Raw genomic sequence first — 15,329 nt, 5'->3', positions numbered from 1 at the left:
AAAATAAAAATATAACATTTGTTTGTAACGTTCACTGACACACCACTATTCCAACATGGTGCGCTGCGCTTCTCTTTTAGAACGCAATCACAATCATTCACTTCTTCTCCAGTCACTAAAAAAGAATTTGGAGCGCACATTTGGGGAACTATCGAGGTCCACAAGATGAAGTGGGCCAATTCAACCACACTCAGTATTTTGAAAAAAAAAAATGTCATTTGGGGGAAATCCTGTCATGTTTCTAACTGTTAACCATTTCTGAATTTCCACGACATCTATTTTTGGATCAACTTTCCTGTTGAAATTTACCTCGATTACCATCCTTTTGACTAACACATTCAGACTATGGTGGTAAAGAAGAAGACAAAAAAATAATCATCATTCAAGACACTTAGTTTTCGCAATGGCAATAGCTTGGCTAAATGAAATGCAAAGCTTTGTTAACTTGTGGCGCTCGCTAAACCTTCTGCCAACCGGGAGTGTGTGTGACGTCATGGTGAAAAAGTGTATTTAACAGAGCTGGGAATCGCCTAGCCGCCACAGAATTCCAATCTGCATATTTAAACGACCCCACGTGATCCCAGTCCGTCCCTCATCGGCAACAGCCAATCGGTGTCGAGAACGGAATCTTTACGTCACACGCCGGCGCCGCGCGAGCAGACACTCCGCCAAACAAAATGTATGCGGAATATGAATTACCCAGCAAAATCCACCTGTTTTTATTCATCTCTGGGGGCGGCCATTTTGTCGCTAGCTGTCGATTGAAAATGACATCACAGTTGCTCAGGACTCAGGTAACAACTAATCACAGCTCCCCTGTTGTCTGAAGCTGAGCCGTGACAGTCGTTACCTGAGCCCTGAGAAACTGTGATGTCATTTTCAGTCGACAGCAAGTGACAAAATGGCCGCCCCCTGAGATGGATAAAAACAAGTGGATTTTGCTGCTTAATTCGTATTCCAACAACACAATATTAATCAGAAAATCAAGTTTAGGCTAGTGGGGCTGCATTATTGGAAGGAACATTTCTGGGTTGACTCCCCTTTTAAGAAGAACAAGATGAGGAAAGCTGATATTTCTAACACACAAATCAAAAACACAGGTGTTCATTGTCATTTTCTAATCCTGCATGGCAATTACAGTATTGCCTCGCTGAGGCGTGCAAAGTAAATCCCAAAGCATAAAAGCTGCTCTACATCTCACAGGGCTTCTGCGTGCACATCCCAAACACTCTGGGTGGGGTGAATCCATCCGTGAGCAACCCTGATCAATTTGGCCAGTCCAAGTCAAAGCGCTTGAAACCATTCAAAGGCCCACAAGCGCCTCCCTCTGAGCAATCCATGCTATTTCTCTTTCCTCTTCTCGCGCTCTATTAAAGTAGGTCAGGATCCTGTCAAGCGCGACCACACGACAGAGATGAAAACAAAACAGAAAAGATGACAGAGCTGTTATTCTAATCTCCACCATAAAGCTTGCTTTCTGTGTGCCGCTTAGCATGATTAGCTCACATTTGGAGATGTGAGGGGGCAGTGGCCCGAGCAACTACCCGGAGATAAGTGGCGATGCAGCTCGAGACGCTCGCCCCATGGCGTCGCGCTCTGAAGATGTCCTGGAGCAACGAAAGGGAGGGGTGACCCCAGACCGCTTCGCAGCTGGTCACTGCAATGAAACACGCAACAAACCATGACTGGACAGCTGAGCGATGATGAATAGGCGACGGCCATTCCGGAGACTCGCGGGCAAGAAATTGGGGGAAAAAAGAGCTGACAGACGGCGGTTGCGACACAGTGACCCGGGGTCAGTCCGTTCCCAGACGCGTTTGTTCACATTTCCTTTGTAACATGAAACCATCGCGCAGTTGTTTTCTTTCTCTGCTGTACTGTGCCAAAAAGGAAACTGCCAATGTCAAGCCAGCAGAGGTCACAGACATGAAGGCCGCATTATTTGGAGAAAGTCAAGTTTTGCTGTGGAAGTACTAAAGGTGTGCCGATGCATCGATTGTAAGATTCATCATAATGGGACACATAACAATTTGATATGATTGGGAATCACTGTCTTAACATCAACTACACTTGAACCCTACCAGCAGGGGGTGCTCTCTTGTCAACCAATATCATTTGACCCACAGGCTGTACTTTGACCCACCTGTGCTATGTAATTTAGTAATCCCTCATGGCATCCATCTTTATTTACAGGCTAGCTTGTATGGTTGAATTGCAAGTTGCATGGTTGAATCAGCCCTCACTCAGCAGGAGCGGGGGCGTTTCGCACTCAGCTTTCTCACAGCATCTCTCTATTCTCATCTTCTCAGTCCAAAAATTATCATATTGACAGCCCAGCAGCACAGCAGCTGCTAATGCTAGCGTTAGCTTCACGGATAGCAAGGACAAGCTTGTTCACAGCAGGGGGAGCCGACTGACAAAATTCCACACGGAGACTCAGGCTAGGTTCACACCGCAGGCAAATGCGACCCAGATCGGATTTTTTTTTGCCCATATGCGACCTGTATCTGATTTTTTTATGACAGTCTGAACGGCTCAATTCCGATTTTTTCAAATGAGACCTGGGTCGCTTTCATATGTGGTCCTAGATCGGATACGTATCCGATCTTTTCCAATGCGTTCGCGGTCTGAACGGCCAGGTTGCATATTTCCGACATTGACGTCATCCGGAGCCCAAAATGTGCTCCGCGCAGGCAGAGGGAAACTGCTGGCAGCAGGGGATCGAATCTACAAAGTTTTTTTGAGTGACACTATTGACTTATAATTTCCCCAAAATACTCTGTTTATTTCTGCCTAATCACTTGACTATATAAATACCCCGACACGCTGGACCACATTTACTTCCGCAAACACAACATGGGTGTGACGTCGTCTCTTCTTCTGCGCAGGCGGGCTACTTTGACGACGCATGTGTTCACACAGCAGACAAGACAGAGGTCGCATTTATAATGTAATATGTCGCTTACACAAAAAAATCGGATTTAAAAAAAAAAAAAAAAAAAAAAATCAGAATTGAGCATTAAGACCTGCGGTGTGAACCTAGCCTCAGACATACTGGTTTCAGTTCCACTCATCAGACGCTGACTGGCACTTCCTGTCTGAAAGGGAAGTAGGATTTTCACATCGTCCTCACGTGACTCACGAGAGTCATTTGTTTTTCCTGGACGATGTTTCATCTATGGCAACAGCTTTGACGAAGCCAACACAAACAAGCGGTGTTTCACCTCTCGCTGCCGCTCATCTTTTCTACTCGACTGGCTCAGGTCCTACTTGGCTTATGGGAGTCGCCGCCTAATTGCCATCTGTGTGGTCAATTAGTCGCCTTGCCTGCTCATGTGGATCTAATGTTACCATGAGATCATTAGCAGGTTTCAATGGAAGTCAAGTCAAAGTCAAGTCAAGTCAGTTTTCTTTACACCCTAAACACAATATTCTGATGAATTTTGCGTTTTGTGGTATAGGATCCACCAGTTTTTTTTCCATCTCATGGGGCGGCCATTTTGCCACTTCCTGTGGACTGAAAATGACATAACAGTTCCTACTCAGCTTGTGAACGTCACATGACCAAATGCAGAAAACAGGTGACGGCCGTCATCCGTCGACAGCAAGTGGCAAAATGGTAGCCCCCTTTAAGTATGCGTTTGTACCATTTGCCAGCACATCCCTTCTTTGGAAAAAAAAAAAAAATCACTTTATATAGATATGCATAATGATCACTGATTAGATTACATTAGGGCTGCAACTATCAATTACCTCATTCACTGCCAGACATTTTCAGACCCACTGTTAGCCTAACATTTGAAAAAAAATGAAAAGCCTGAGAGCTACTTATGACATGACCGAGTCAAAATGATCTACCATCTACTAAAAATGCGGAACACATTATTTATAAATATAATAATTATTTTTAAATGTACCGTATATGCTGGTGTACCATGCATGACTGCATCAACCTATATAGCACAATACAACAAAAAAATGTTTTGTAATTACATTACTCTGATAACTTGCACTGTATGGAATCAGCCAGGGACGCATAGTCCGGACAGTAGCTGCTGATAGCAAGCTTCAAGCAGATTTGCAGCAACAACAATCCGCCCATTCGCTCCATTTGGCGCGTATAAAACAAGTCAACTTTTTTACACACTATGCTAATGCTATCAATATTGCTGTCTTGGTAAAGTTCAAGAACTGTTAAAAAAAAAAAGCCGCCGAGTGAACAGGACGTTGTGTGGCTGTGTGTGACGTAGTATGCCCGATGCTGACTGGCTGCCGTGAGGCGGAATGGCAAAAAAGTTGACTTGTTTATACGCGCCTAATGGAGCGAATGGGCAGATTTCCGGTGCTTCGCTCCGCGTCCCATTGCTTCAAATGCATCATTCGCGCCACCCGGCACGCAACGGCGCCCGCCCGCGCGAACTACATTGACTCCAATTGAAACGCACCGCCAGAAACGCTCCCAACGCAGTTAGTGTGAACGTAGCAATACGTAGTAGTGAGGACGGATGATAGGCTGGCGATCTACCCACGATGCCTTTGCGATCGACGTAATGGGAACCCCTGGCGTAAAGCAATTTAGGACATTTGTCATTTTTTGGTGTGCCAGGGTTGATCCCATCCTCCTCAAAGTCGCTTAGTGCCAGTAAAAATGATACAGACCCCCCCCAGGGCATGGCAAAGCCCCATTTAACTACTTTTAAATCAATGTTTCATCGAAAGAGTTGTGAACATTTTTTATTAAGGTCGAATCTTGCCGATTGCTGCTTTGATGGAAGACTACAGAAATCTGAGAACATTTACTGTTGAGAGGCTGAAATTCCAAGGATTTGATCCATTTTAAAGTTTCTATATGATCACTTATTAAAAATGATTAACGTTTGTTTTTATAAGCTCCTAAACAAGCTATCAGTAGTCTTTATTGGCTTGGGGGGGGGGGTTTTCAGGAAATTGGGAAAGCGACGGTGAGTCACTGCAGTGTGGAAATGATGCCAGTGCTTGAGGGCCGCTACAAGGAAGAATTATGGGAGAAAACTAAAACATTGGAAACAGTCAATGTCCTGCAGAACGACAACCGCGATGAGGAAATTACCAGCAGTGGGCATTTTACAACATTTTGCTGGTCCGTCATTCATAATCCGTCAGCGGCCTAGGTACCCGTCCGTCAGTCGTGAGTCTGCCATTTTTTGTGAAGAACTGAATTGTAATCGTCATTTGGTCAGTCCGTCATTCAGTCCGATTACTTGACGATTACTCTGCTTGCGAGTAAATTGGTGAGCGTCAAGGCTTAGTGCACCATATTTTAAAAAGTGTCCTCCCACAAGTCAGCAAAACAGACATCCATCAGTGACGGACTGACGGACTTTGCTCACCTTGGGAAATGACCAAAAAATAACCCTCAAAAATGTTAACCGAACCCTAAAAAAAATTAACACTCCATAATATTGTACTTTATAAAAACACAGTAATGATGTAAGTAAATAAAATTAAAAATAATGAAACCGTTTTTGTCAGACCAATTCATTTAAAAGTTACTTCTTCTAATGTGCCCAACTTGGCCACCGAGGGGCAATATAAGACAGACAGACTGATATACAATACTGTTCATTGCAGTGTTATGAATCCCACTTCTAGGCAGTCCTTGCCTCTACGCTGCCTAGAAAGCATGTTTCTTTCGTCAGTGTGTGTGCGTGTGTGTGTGTGTCTCTGCGGGTCTTGATTTTCCGGGGTTAGTTTGGTGTGGGGTGGGTTGGAGGGTTGTTTTTAACTCATGTAAAGCGCAAAGTCGCATTTCTTCGTTGAAAAGTGCTATATAAATAAAGATCAATTGATTGATTGCACTGCAATAAATAAGATCTGAAGTAATCTCAGATCATCAGTACGGCACTAATATTAGTTGGCTTACACAAAGGACAAATAGTATTTGACAGTACTGTGTCTACCTACATGTTGCTGAACCATTTGTGATCAACAGCATAGCAACATAGATGCTCATTGGCATTAGCATTACATTTGTGGGGCCTTGTTGTGGACAGTTGTTTGGCTGTTCTAGTCAATACATAAAATGGAATTGCCTTTTTTTGTGTTTAGCTTTTGAGTAAACTTCAATTGGGAGTAACAGTAAACTTAGGGGTGAAATGAGTTCAAGTAATTTGAGTGCCTTGAATTTAAAAAAACAAAAAGCTTGAGGAATTTTTCCGCCTTGGGTATCCGTTTGTGTTTGTGTGTGTGCAACATCGCGAAGACAACACAGGCTAGCTGCAACAATAGGGATGTAACAATTCACTCAAGCCCCGATTAGATTTGACTCTCAGTTCCCGATTTTTAATCCAATAATTGTGTACTAGTGTGGTGCTGCAGTCAACCACAAAAGCAATACGCAATTAGCCACAAACGATTATTTTGCTACTGGACTCATCACCAATTGTAGTCACGATTAGTCAACTAATCGGATCATACGTAAATCGCGGCATAATCGCACCAGCAAGCAGCTGTTCTTATATGACCATCAGTAGCTTACAGCTTGAAATCTTTAAGGTGACAAATGAATAATAAAGACCATTAAAATGATAGTACATTCAACTTGTATTAACCTTCATGCAGTTTCAAGCCATATACCACCAGGGCACTAAAGTGCATCCAGTCTCCTTTGTGATCTCCGCTGCCGTAGTTAAACATTACATTCAAAAGAAAAAAAGAAAACAACCTCTTCCTGCAGTAAAAGGAGGTGTACTTCAGTCCCACCAACGACAAATTGACGACCCCATAGTACTTGCTGTGTGGCAGTCCTTTCTCCTCTCAAGCCACACTTAGTAAATGTGGTGTGGGCACCGGCTATTCACATGATGTAGCAGCTGCTCGACTGATAACGAGGCCAGTTCAAATACAAGGGAGCTGTATTTCCTTGTTGGAATGGTTGCTGCTTGCTGGTCTTCCTCTGATAAATAATTTAAAGTCCTTCCCATTCAGACGTGCTGCATATATTTGCACCCGATCCTTCTCAGTTGTGGCTGACTGTGACGGCCCGACATCCCTTGCTGAGGTGAAAATTAACAAACAGCTAACCCGGTAAGCTAGTGACGGTACCCGTTTCCTAAAGGCAGGCACAAAAATCTGGAATTCAAGAAGGAGCTTACAATCAGTCTCGCTCAAATTAAGTCTGCGCCTTGTCTTTTAGATGTGTAGGATCACAATACAGCGGATAACATTTGTTTTAACCTCCTTGAGGTACAAAAGTGAGATGTTTAATTCCAGCCAAGCTCTACTGCAGTCCTAAATGAGCGTAGTGAGCTCACCCGCAGGAAGGCATAATGAACAGCTCAGGAACAGACGGTAAAAAGCCTGACCGAAGCCATTAGCATCAGCTTCTGTGGAAATGACTTGAGTGAATTGAAGCATTAAACGAAAGGCTGCTACTTCGGAAAGATACAGCAGAATCCAAAATTGATCCGGCTCCTGACCATGATCGTCTTTTGCACAGCGCACAACAAGAGATAAAGTGCAAATACATTAGTTATACCGTACATGCAGGCAACATGATTTTTCGCCAAAAAGAAAGAAGAATATTACTAGCACTACTCTTGCTCGAAGTTTTGCTCAGTATGGTTGAAATGAGGGAATATGGACAAAGCTATTACATTCCTTAGAATATCGTCCATTAAAATGCAAGTTGCCAAAACAAATTCAATTTACAATGACACTGCTTTTCAGACTTTGGTCTACGGCAGTGGTTCTAGGACTTGTGACACCACCTAAAAAGATATTTTGCTCCCCAAATATCACCATCATGACTAACATTAAATTGAAATACAATCGTGCATAGGCTTAAGAGTGTTCATCAAAAACCAGAAAACATTTCCTCCCTAAAAAGTATATTTAAAGAGGTAGTCAACCCAAACATTTTTTTCCACGAATATCTTCTATGCAGGCCCACTAGTTGAAACAAGGCATTCGGATTAATTTTGCGTTTGTGGAATATGAGTTAAGCAGCAAAATCCACCCATTTTTAGCCATCTCAGGGGGCGGCCATTTTGTCACTTCTGTCGACTGAAAATGACATCACGGTTGCTCAGGGCTCAGATAACAACCAGTCATGGCTCAGCTTCAGAAAACAGGTCTGATGCCAGCGGTAGTGTGGGAATATGGTAGCCAGACAAACAACAGGCAGACGGGGGCAAAACTTTAGCTCTCAAAACACAAAATTCCAAATCGAAATTGTGATGTTTTATGGTCTGTACATCACATTTTTTTCAATCAATCAATCACATTTTATTTATATAGCACTTTTCATACATAAAAATGCAACTCAAAGTGCTTTAAAACATTCAAAGCAAAACATAGAATTATCTTCAATCAAAAGAAAAGATAAATTATTTAAAAGTTGTTGAAAGCCAAACTAAAAAGGTGTGTACATGACCACATATCACATATATACACACTAGGGATGTTCCGATCAGGTTTTATGACACCGATCATGCATAAGTGAGATCAGCCGATACCAATTCCGATCACACGGAATACCTGTATATTTTTCTATTTATTTATGGTGACTGCTATTATGCAATATTATCTGAAAAAAAAAAAGCCATATTATTGCCGTAATTTTGACAAAAATCTATATATATTTTCAATGTTCTATGTTTTCATCGGCAATGAAAGGCTTTGATCGAATATTCCGATCACGTATTTTTCACGAAAATCGGCCGATCAACTTTACAGTTGGTCCGCTTGTGTATGCGTTCCCTAACACCGCCATTCTGCACCGACAATGCGCGCGCGTTCCGATGACGTTACCTTTGTTTCCAACTTGGAACGGGGTCTACAAATTAATTGGACCAATTTTTGCTTGAAAATTAACGCAACTCAAGCTATTTCAGCATGGGCAAAAAATTCACTGCGAGTGTGACGCTCAATGTACAACACCCCCCGGCCACTTGAGATCCCCAGTGCCACCCTCAAGCCCAGATAAACAGGAGCGGTTACGTCAAGAAGAGCATCCTGCATAAAAACAGCCACAAACATCACGACAGTTGGAAACATGCCTCTCTGTGGTGAGAATCCCAAAGGGAAGATCGAGGTCGTGTTGAGCTATCATATAATTATGACAAAAACTAGGGGAAAAAAACTTTGGGAAAATATGATGCCTATAGATGGAGGGTGGGGTTTCATGGAACCAAAAGGAAATCCTTGCTTCATGAGCTTTTACGGTCAAAATGTTCCTATGTTTACTCCATCCCTGCAAGGCCTCTCAGGCTTCTGGGAATCCCCTGGTTTGTATGAGTCTGTTTAGTATGTGCGTGACAGTCCCAAGCGGCTCCTTAACTAGGCCTTGAGGTTGTGTCTGTCGCATTGGGCTGCGACGACAGCCAAAATGACCATCAGTGCTTTAAATTTGTGCTACTCTCGCACCAACTCTTTGCTGGTCCACGGGGAAGGCTTTGATTACTCAAACTCAAACGCTCAAACTCGAGTCGCTCGCTGCTAGGTGAACAAAGACACGTGGTGACATGCGGACGTTATGTAGACGATGTCACAACATTACTAGTAAATTATTATTTACTATTACTGTCAGGCTGCTACAGTACTTAATTGTCACTATTCTTCAAAGCGTTGCTCTGATGTTTCATCAGTAGAATACCAATTTGATGACTGAATATCAAAAAACAAACAATTGCTGGCTCTCTTCCCAAATAAGAGAGTACTATTCTGTGTCAACCTATCACAACATGCACTTTGACAAATGAGATTTGCCAAAAAAGGTCCGGTATTGGTGCCACAAAAGATAGATTTCAAACCTAAACTAAAATTCCAACTTTCGATCAAGCAGCCTGTCTACAGGGAGATCCTTATAACAGCCATCAAAAATCCAAATAAACATGTTCACACAGTCACTCGCAAACAAATCATGGGTAAGGGCTCATTTTATCATCCCACAATCGCCAGAGTAGCGAGGCGGGAGGAGTTTGGGGACATGAGGCGACGCTCCTCGATCCCGCCATTTAATGGAGAGGTTTACTAAAGGTGACGTCACGTCATTGTCACGCATAATAAATGAAGCGTCAGTGTGGCTGAATTATGTCATACTATCACCACAAATATCCACTTTCTGCTTCATGTTTCAAGTGGAATTAAATTAAAGTCAAATATTACGACAACAACTGTAACTCAAAACAACTGTAGATTCATGGACGATATCAGTTGTCTCCCGAGCACTCTCTCCTAGAATACTGGGCTTTTGATGACGTATAGCTCAGATATGTGCGGATGAGTGTTCATACTGCAGACGCATCGTATACATATCCAATTTATACCCACGTATTAAAGATGCCCAGATCGGATTTGGGAAAAAAAAAATACAAATAAAAATCGAAATTGTACTGTTCACACTGAATGAAAAAAAAAAGTGAAAAAAAAAAAAGCCTAACCCCGCCCCCGTCAGCAACTTACAGGTTTATGATCTTGCCGTCTCAGATCACAAGGTGGTGTCCAATGAGCTGCCTTTCTTCTCCCCTTACAACAAATCCAAGCAACAGATCCATTTCAGAGACTGAAAAGCCATCAATATGGATGTCCTCCGGCTCCACTGACTTTCTCACCGTTTCTGACACAGTGGACTCATAAAACCAGTCCTTGAGTAGTCTCTTGGACTACCATGCCCCCTTTAAAATCTCGGTTAGTCTCTTTCTCACGCTCAGCACTCTGGTACACCTACGAGCTGCGAAAGATGACGGCAAGCTGGGCGTGACTTTCAAGATCTCTGGACTAACTGTTCACAAAAATGCATATGGGAGAAGGTAAGACGGCATATGCAGAAGCTATGAGGGATGCACGGTCCAGGTATTACTTCATCATCATCAACAACAGCTCTGGTAGCTCCAAGCAACTATTCACAACTATAAATCACCTTCTCAATCCCATTTCGCTCTGCCACAAGATCCTGATGAGGGTGCGCAATTTGACCATATCGCCCCCATCTTGAAATCACTTCACCGGCTCCCGGTGTCCCTCAGAATGAGGACAATTGCCTAACTAGAAAATCCTGATTATTTTCTCTCAAACCCGATTTTACGAGTACAATTTCTTTGTAAAATAAAAAAATAAATGAAAAATGAAGTATTTTGAATGCCTTTTATTTAAACTTAATTTTTCTTTCTTTGAACTCAAAATGCCAGTCAATTTAACTTAATACACACAGAACAATCCATTGGGATTAACAGCATTTTACTTACACAATAGATTTCAGATCTGTTCTTAATCAAACCAATAATGAAAGAAGAAAGAGCATATACCATCTGAAACAAAATCATCAACATGAGAGAAGGTAGACAGTCAAGTCTGTAAACCAAACAGTCTGTCAGCAAGTCATTTTGCCAACCAGCTCGTGACTAGCCTTTCACCTTTCTCCCTGGTCTTGCTTAAACATAAATCAATGATTAGTGCAAAACTGTCACTCAATAATGCAATGCACTGTTAAGCTTAAGTACGGATCCATAGTCCGGCTGGACCAGAGGTCCGTTGTAGAGGAGAAAAAAAGGGACGCCTTTCAGACGTTGAGTTACTTGCTCATGGGTTGTATTGTACATGCGGGGCACATACTACACTACAGATCTATATTTGCCCGATTTATTAACTAAACGCTCACTTGCCTGAGCAAATAGCAGAATCACCGGTAGCCATGGATGGTGTTGTAGTTTGTCCGGTATGCGCGATCGTGGGAGGAAACGGAATACTAAGGAAACTACGGTGGCTTAGATACACCAAAAATAAAAAAAAATGAATGTGCCGATTTGAACGTTTTTAACATCGTTTTATCCAGAAAATTCGGTTTCGGTTCAAAATCGCTTAATCGAGCAGCCCTAATGTAATGTAACGTATTATGTAACTTTGTCACTCTGTACAGTATGTATTTGTATTTGCATTTGCATTTTCTCTGCTGTTATTAGCTGTCTTACCTGGTTAACTAAACAAAACAATAAATAGAAGAATCCTTTCAGGAGTGAATGTAGACATGGCAGAGATGGCTGGAATTGTGCCCTTGAGTGCAGGGAAATTACTATGAAGGGGAAAACGTGTACTTTGGATATGAAATATCTTTTGTGAAACTAGTCCTGGATCTTTTTCTGACAGACCTGGTATCTATAAAGTTGAGAAGAAATTAACATGATAGATGTACCGTGGCGGATGAATTGAGACTAGGTTTGGAAAATGCGATTGGAAGTATTTTCATCAGTGATTAATCTGTAGATTACTCCATCAGTTAATTGCTCGGTTTATAAAACCGTGAAAATGCTCTTCAAAAACAGAGTTGCTGGTTGCTTGTGAATATTCTCATTCATCCAGGTCGTTGCATTCCCAGTTACTGGTCCCGTCATCACAACATCCAAGCCTAATTAACTTATTTGGAACACTAGATTTTTCACTGCCTTCAGCAAGTGTTATTAAGTCATTTCTTACTTTTATAAACAGTGTAGTAATAGTTTCATAGTGACACTTTACCGTTTTGCAGATTTCTTTTGTGCCATTATTACTGCAATCATAGTTGTAGCTCCATCACATTGTATCGTTTGCACACTTGTTGTTGGTCAGTTAAGTATGAACAAATATGCACTTTTTATTACTTTATGACTCGCTTTACTTTGGACATTTTGGTTCGTGACCTAAATGTATATTTATTATATATTATATTATATTATATATATATATATGTTTATATATATATACAGTGTTTTTTTGCTATAGAAGTAGACTCATTCCAACTATACCAGAAAACAGTTCTGTGTTTAACATACCTGGCTAATAAAGATAATTCTGATTCTATCAATCTATGCATTTCTGAGTTTCAAGTTGTTCATGCAATCAAGCAAAGTGTGACTTGTAAGTATAAATAAGTATAAACACAAGTTATTTGGAAATGCAGTTTGGTCGCAATGAGTTTCATATTCAATATTTATCCTTTAATGACTTTTCTGAACCCTCATTTCTTCAGGATGAAATGTCTCCGAAAGACTTTCTAACTCATCTGTGGCTATTGATTGTAGTACTATTATTTTGTGTTTTGTGTCCTGCGCTTTGGTACAGCAGTTATCAAAGCGCCATTAAAATTTGAGTTGAGTAGATCTACAATTCTCCTTCAATCTTCATTGAGTTAGACTTCCTTATTGTTCTTGGTATGTCCAGCTAAGATCTAGCACATTTAGCAAGAGTTTTAGATATTACAAGACTGTGGTGAATATGTGCAAGTACTGTTTTTGAGCCTGTTTAAACCATTAAGGCTGGGAGCGCATAACCGCGTTTCTACCACTAGAGCCGGGAGCGCCGAGGCGTCTTTCCAGCTTTAAAGCCGGGAGAGCGTATACGTCATTTTCTTTTTTTAATCCAATTCTCGGTCGCTTATAGACAATGAAATGCATCAGAATATACACGTGACGGTGTCGTGAGCCCGCGCAGGATGTTCCGGAATTCTTTCGAGTCATAATGGCGGACGCTGTCGATCGCGGGAGCTCTGAAATAAGTGACGGCAGTGAAAAAAACGACGTGCTTGTGGACTTTGAACCAGTCGACCGTGATATATGGTTAAGATACTGTATATGTTTGTAGACAATGACGATATCAACGTCTTTGGAACAGAATAGAGGATGGTCATTCCAATTCGATTTTTTTAATTAAAAATAGTGCTTCTCTTCCACTGACACTTTATTTTTACATCTTCAATTCAATTCATCAAACAGTAAAGATTCATCCGTCTGTGTGAAAGCCACATGTCTACGCTCTCAAATTCTTTTGGAATTATGATTGTATCTGCTACAGGGGCTGAGATATTAATTATTTTGTAGGTGTTGAATTTCAAGGAAAACTTCAGGTTTTTCGAGGGTAATTCCAAAGATGACCTTAGGCTTTGTGGAGCTGGTGTTTGAGGCGCTTTAGGCCTTAATGGGTTCATTTTGACCCTGTCATTCAAATTTCTTGTATACAAGTCATTGTATAATCATTCAACTCTTGCAATTGAACAAATTCAAATAACTGAAAACCCCAAACCACAATGTAAACTTCTGAGCTCAACTGTATATCCTTCCAATAATGTTCTATTTACTTTTTCATAATAAACAAAGTGATGTTGTGCTGCGGGATTTTTCTACTAGCTGGCCGCCCTATCCACTTTAATTCTACTGCAAGGTTGCCCAGTTCTATTTCCATCCGCACATTAAATAACAAGAGAGCTCAGCAGGAAGCAGGTGGCTTGTTTGCCCGTGTTGTTTATGCCCAATCCTTCTCCCAGGTTCTGCATTCGCACACACACATGCGTGCGCACATACACATGCGCACACACACACGTGGCTGAGCAGGGTGCCTTGGCCTGATTAGGCAGGAGAAAAGGGAAGATAATTTGATGAGTGTGAGGAGAGCAAGGAACCGATAGGGAATAGATGACCAAAAAAAAAAGAAAAAAAAAGGAAAACCATGACAGGAAAATGACAGAGAGCTAACAAGAAAGGACGGATGAATGTTTACCCTGCTAGCTGCGGTTCCCTTTTACTAGGGGTGTAACGGTACACGTGGATGCATTAACACATTTCGGTAAGGCATTTTCGGTTCGGTCCACTTATTAGCGAGAGTTTACGCACGGGCGCAACTGACTGTTGCATGCGGGAGAGGAGGGTAGCGGCACATAAAAAGAGAGTCAGAAAAGAGCCAGAGCTCGATGGCAACCCCCTCACAAATCCGACCACAACACAGATAACCCAATTCGTTACAATATGCTGTTGACCATTCAAAGATTTCAATGCCTAAAACGTCTATACAATTTCATAAAGACTTTTTAAAGTTACTGTATTTTTTCCATTATAAAAAGAGTTTTAATATAGTTAGCAATAATGAGTGTTTCAAGATTTCAGTGTCTTAATAATTTACAATAGTAAGAGATCTTTATTGTTAGTGTATTTTTTACTCTGGTGTAATTCCTTAGAATATCACTTGAATGGTTCGCTTTTATTTATTTTTTCAAAAAAATGTACCATTTACTTGTCATCTTTTCAAAATAAACATACCGGTATTTAAAAAAAAAAACAACAACTTTTTTTGGGGGACCGAAAATATACCAAACCGAAGTTTCCCCAAAAACGAACCGAACTGTGATTTAGAGTACCGTTACACCCCTACCTTTTACTGTTTGCTATTTGCGTAATCATCACCATTTGACTGAAAATCTGGCTGCAGGATCATTCTCCGGACATCCTAATACAATAAGAAACGGCGGCAGAAAAGGCATCAAGCTGGAAACTCGATTAGTCTAACCTCCGCCGTTTGTTATGGCACATCAAGTCATTTCAAGATCA

The 15,329-nt window shown here is 41.4% G+C and overlaps 1 protein-coding gene across 2 annotated transcripts in view; it reads right to left on the bottom strand.

Annotated features, from left to right (window-relative positions):
• The window catches only part of pkig (protein kinase (cAMP-dependent, catalytic) inhibitor gamma), a 30,531-nt gene that overhangs the window by 3,919 nt on the left and 11,283 nt on the right, over window positions 1-15,329 (bottom strand). The gene's annotated exons all lie outside the window — the stretch shown is intronic.

This window comes from Filicampus tigris, chromosome 1 (assembly GCF_054856515.1).
Source record: "Filicampus tigris isolate MCC_2025a chromosome 1, RoL_Ftig_1.0, whole genome shotgun sequence".
Classification (NCBI taxonomy): domain Eukaryota; kingdom Metazoa; phylum Chordata; class Actinopteri; order Syngnathiformes; family Syngnathidae; genus Filicampus; species Filicampus tigris.
The sequence above is the reverse complement of the archived record's forward strand: the minus strand, read 5'-3'. Positions and strand labels throughout refer to the sequence as shown.